Source organism: Palaemon carinicauda, chromosome 6, assembly GCF_036898095.1.
Source record: "Palaemon carinicauda isolate YSFRI2023 chromosome 6, ASM3689809v2, whole genome shotgun sequence".
NCBI classification, from domain to species: Eukaryota; Metazoa; Arthropoda; class Malacostraca; order Decapoda; family Palaemonidae; genus Palaemon; species Palaemon carinicauda.
In genome coordinates this window covers 173,440,182-173,446,123 of record NC_090730.1, presented here as the reverse complement: position 1 = coordinate 173,446,123, position 5,942 = coordinate 173,440,182, and positions in this window count along the sequence as shown.

Genomic DNA, 5,942 nt, shown 5'->3' with positions numbered 1-5,942 from the left:
ATTCATCAATGTGTACAGATTAATTTTTGTGAAACTGTTGCCACATTTACGGTTTGATGGTTACGATTTTTTTTTTATCCAAGTTTTGCTTCTAATTATGTTACGTTCATTCAAATTAATCTTTATATCCCTCGAGTTATACGACTGACTGATAAACTAGGTTTATCTTTGAAATAGATGATGGGTAGTTATTCCAATTTGTTAGTTTAATGACCCATTTAGTTTGAGTGAACCTAAATATTAGTTTAGATATGAAATCTTTCAAAAGTGATTTAGATATATAATACTTTAGCTAATTTAATTCCTGAATACTTGGTGTAGTAGGTAAATATTAATTACTCTTTCCCCCTACAAAAAAATGGACAGAAAAACATTAAAACCATGGTAAGATTTGCGTAACTCATTATGCAATTTAATCACTCGTGGGGTAATGTATCTTTTACTAAATTTGGATTTTACCAATTTACTAGATTTTTTACCAACGTGCTCATAGGATACTAGCTTTCAAAAGTAGTTTAAAAGATTTGGTCATGTAGAATAACTCCGGTAACTTAGCCGGACAGTTTTTAAATTTAAAAAAATTTTAGTTTAAAAATTTGTAAAATAACTCCGGTAACTTAGCCCGACAGTTTTTAAATTTAAAAAAATGTGTTTAAAAATTTGTAAAATAACTCCGGTAACTTAGCCCGACAGTTTTTAAATTTTAATTTTTTTTTTTAAATTTGTGAAATAACTCCGGTAACTAAGCCCGACAGTTTTAAAATATTAATCATTGCTGAGAATATAAATTCCATTTTATCCTTTATTATTGAGGGATAAGTATAACAATTTTCCCTAGCTTATATCAACAATTTTTTAAATTAAGTTCCAAAAAAATCAGAAATTTATGTATTCCTTTAAATTATCCGTTAATATGCGTCTCTTACCAAATTATCATTTTAGATAGGCTACATCATACATAATAAATTAAATTCAAACTTTATTAACTATAAATGCTCCTTTAGTAGAAATTATAACTAAGGATGTTAATTAAGAGGCCATGAATAGTCCACCTAGCCTAGACTGCAAAGATTCTAAGATATTGATACAAGAATTTTACGGTGTAGAGGATATTTTAATTTCCGCTTTTCTTTAATAGGAAATGTCATTTGACATTCAAAACAAAGTAAAAAATTTTTTTGATACTTTTTATTACTAGATGGTTTATCAAACCGTAATTTCTGCTGCTAAATTTGCCATGCCCACCATAACTAAACAGAGGCTGCCCTTGCTTAGCTGCTTGATGTGCTAGGATGTCAAAAAAATTTAATGCGCATTAATGATGCACTAGCACAATAAAGTTAAATCTGCGTTATTATAAAGCACGAAATTTTTGTTACTAATGTGACTTGGGCCAGGTTTGCGACTTGGGCCAGGTTTGCGACTTGGGCCAGGTTTGCGACTTGGGCCAGGTTTGCGACTTGGGCCAGGTTTGCGACTTGGGCCAGGTTTGCGACTTGGGCCAGGTTTGCGACTTGGGCCAGGTTTGCGACTTGGGCCAGGTTTGCGACTTGGGCCAGGTTTGCGACTTGGGCCAGGTTTGCGACTTGGGCCAGGTTTGCGACTTGGGCCAGGTTTGCGACTTGGGCCAGGTTTGCGACTTGGGCCAGGTTTGCGACTTGGGCCAGGTTTGCGACTTGGGCCAGGTTTGCGACTTGGGCCAGGTTTGCGACTTGGGCCAGGTTTGCGACTTGGGCCAGGTTTGCGACTTGGGCCAGGTTTGCGACTTGGGCCAGGTTTGCGACTTGGGCCAGGTTTGCGACTTGGGCCAGGTTTGCGACTTGGGCCAGGTTTGCGACTTGGGCCAGGTTTGCGACTTGGGCCAGGTTTGCGACTTGGGCCAGGTTTGCGACTTGGGCCAGGTTTGCGACTTGGGCCAGAGTCCGGCGGCTTTCCTCCTACTAGCTCTGAAGCCTGGTAACTACTAGGTAAAGTTAGGCTGATTTATTAGGTTCTGTAACTCTTACAAATCTGTCAGTGTTAAATAATAAAAATTGTCCTGTTTTCGCACACCCAAAGTCACATGGTCATACCTGTGTCCCTCTGTTATGGGAGGGGGATCCAAAATGGTAGTGTAACATATTTGTAGTGAAAATAGATAAAATTCATTGAAAGCACACATTTACTGCAGAAAAAACAGATTTTATTAGAAAATTTGTCCCGTGCTCTACAATTTAACCGGTTAGGTTAGGTGGGTTTATTAGGTCATGTAGCTATTTACAAAACTCGAAAGTGTTTAGATTGTTTCCTGTTTTCACCCACCCAGACCCAGGTTCCCCCCCTGTGTCCGTTAGGAAGAGGGGGGGGGGGGTATAGCCGGGAAACGGTGTATTTGTGGTGGATATAAAGGTAAAATTCTTTTTTTTTTCTTGGATATTTAGTTCTATATTACCAAAACTATTGCATAGTTCGAAACGCTTATTGGACAAACTAAATTTATCTACTTTGTCGAATTTGCTTGTGAATACTGGCCTGGCCTGGGGGAAATTAATGATTTTTTTCAGTTGTATATTACCAGCCAATTTGTGGTTTAGATTTAGTAAATCTATACAAATGTATGGACTTTAGTAGACTTGAGATGCCTCCAGAAAATATCTGAGGGAGGATTACTATACAAGACGGGAGCTTTAAAGGTTTGCATAAATTACTAGGTTGGTTATAGTTCTAACTGAAGTTAGTGCTCAACTTTGATTTTTCTGAGCTATTCGCCTTTGATGAATCTGGTGTTGTACATGTAATTTCACTAGTTAATCAAGACTTATAACTTTTATACCAATAGGGTGACTTAATATTACTCATAAATATTCCGTAAGGGGAGCAATGGCAGCTGTCTGGGTCAAAATTGGAGCTTTTTTTCTTTGATTGTTCTTTAGAGGTTTAAAAGTGTGTACTTTTAAGATTATAATTTTGAATTCAGTTTCTCACGAGACTCCCCTTACATTGTGCCAGCGCAAATGTACGACGGATGGCCGCGTTTCTCCAATACACTAAAATGTTCTACTTCAGTTCCCCCTTAATACCATAACGTTTTCTCTTAGTTAAAAGGAGTTTTTTTTTCCAGAGTAAAAAATTTTTGGTTTTAATTGGATTTTCGTTTATTTCTGCCAATATTAGCCAGATTTTAAATTTGATTTTCTATTTCGTTGGGTTAATTATTGAAAATTTTTCTTAATGAACTTTTTTTAAATTAGATTAGCTTAAATCTGAGAAATAACTATGAATGCAGAATAAGATATTCTCTAATAACCTTTTGTACCTTTCATATTTTAATTAAATATCCACACTTAATTCTCCAGATGCAATGATATATAATTGATAGAAATTTTGATCTGGTTAAAATGAAGTGGTGTGAACTGTTGATCTAACTATTAGGAAACAGCTGGTAGGAAAATTCTTAAATGGCTTGGTGATCCAGAGACTTGAATTTATGCAAAAATCTCATTTAGCATGAATATGAAATGGGAGTTATCATTTTCACTTTGAATTTAAATATAAAGTAAACTGGCCGACATATTTTTGTTTATAAATACTTTAAAAAGTTTAAAATAGAAAGTTGAAAAAAGGTATTTTAAATTTATAAAATCCCTGGATTGGGAGTTAACCTTTTTCATTGATTTCAAAACGCGAATATGCAAGAAAATAGCTAACGTACTTTTTATAAAAACTTTAATAAAACTGTAATCAAGATGGGAATTTTTTTTAAGCATTTTAAATTACCTCGAAAATGCAATGTCAAAATGGGGACTTAATTAAAATGACGAGGTGGTATTAACATAGTCCCAAGATGGGAGAGGGGTGACTAGGTTTTTGCCGAGTATGTTAAATAGAAGTGCTAGAATGTGTGGCATAATGCCCTTAAAGTGTTGTAGTCTGGTTTTCCATGTACCTACTACTGATCTTATTAATATGGGGTAATGATTTGTGAAAAATATTTTCGTAAAATTTTAGTATAAAATGTTGCATGTAAAATGTTGCATAACTCTTGCTAATATTGTATTGCAGTCAGGTTGTCCATGGACATGAAACTGATCTTAATATGATGGGTTAATGGTTTGTTGAAAGCATAGAATATTTAAAACTTGTAAAATTTTTTGAAAACTAGCGTAAAGTAAAAAATATTTGAACTGTCGAGATTCTGATAAGAATCTGAAACTATTTTATCAGTTGCTCGTTTATTAAAAAACTACTGCAGCTATAGTAATGTAGGAAATGTTCAATACTTTTTTAGTTCATGATTTTACGGTCTTTATCAAAACTTTATGCTTTAATAAGTAAAGTCTTTGGAAGACACTTTTAGGTAGTTGTAACAAATGGTTACAGTTTACCCTAAAATACATGTAATAGGTTGCTAAAGTTTGTAGAATGTTTAAAATCGCTTGCATTACGTACCGTATCTCGTTAAAGTAATTTATTTATATCCTAAGTAAATTTGAAGCATTGTGTTCACTTGATTTGAAGTTAAAAAAAAAAAACTAAAAACGTTAAGGAATGATATTACGGTCACCAACCCATGAAAAATAACTAAGTAGGGTAAGAATACGGTTGAGAACAGTATAGTTTTATGGAAAATTTGATAAACTACGGTTTTATCAGTTTAGAATCCAGTTGAAAATTATAGCTATACCTACGGTACCTATTCAACGTGAACAAAAAACTAAATTAAATTGATACCAGTATCAAAATAGTTTTAATTTCTAGATCTGTTTAAGGGTAATAGAACTCGTCAGTTTAGTACATACAATCGTAGTGGCACTTAAATTTCGACTGGGTAAAAGCCGTTCCACCTTAATACATAATGGAACGCTAATTAAGAGAAAAAAAACTGATTTTACTGAAGTCATGAAGGTAGCGATGGCTAAAATCTCATTTTATTTGCAGATAATAACCACTTTTCCATTATTTGCTAAGCTACAGCTCTAGTTGGGAAAGGATGCTATAAGCCTTAGGGCTCCAAAGGGAATAAGTCCAGTGGGGAAAGATTAATGAAATAAACTACAAAAGTAATACGTTGTGAAAATTTAAGAAAACGGCAATAGCCTTAAAATAGAAAACTTAAAATTCTGTACACCACAAGTTTTCTGTAAGCGACTAGTTTTAAGGAATGCGAACCTTGAATTATCGGGTATTAGTGAGATGTGTTAATGTGGACTAAAGAAAAAAAAATTCGAGAATAAGATTTTCCAATCTTGGGTTTACATTTAAATAAGTTTCACTCATTAGAGGTAAATTTTTTTTAGAATATTACTGCCTGTTTATGGCTGGTAGTAAACAGTTCCAAACATCACTTGGTTAGGCGATTTATGGTAGTTAATGTATTTAAGTTGATAGCCTTTCTGTATAGTACTTTGTTCTATGAAAACTTATTTTAACGGGATAGTAATTGGAATTAGTTTTTTTTTTTTTAGTTTGAAAAGTATATTTTTAAGACATTTTTGACATCTCAAACAAATCTTTTTGGTCTGTCATGAAAGGTAGGCTAAGTTTCAATTTGTGAGAAGCAAATCCTGAGGAGGGATAGAATCTTATCTAAGGTATTTGCAATGTATGAGTGATGTACTGTATAGCAATTATTAGTTTCTTTAATCTTTACTCTTGGTGTTACTCTTCAAGGATCAGACATTTGTATTACCAGTGCTTAAAAGTACTCCATTCCTAATACTTAATTTTGTTGAAAAAATTCTCAATGAATTAGAACTAGGAGGGACAAGGCTTTACCTGCAGCATAAATCTGTTTATAAAAATTCATATACATTAATAAATTCATGTAAATTTATATAGTTTTATATAAATTTTTTGAAGATTCTTAAATAACTTAAATGCACTTTAATATGACCTCTAATCTTGCCAATAACTATCCTTAAATTGTTAGTAATGTCTCATTTCTTTCAGGATTGTCGTCGGTA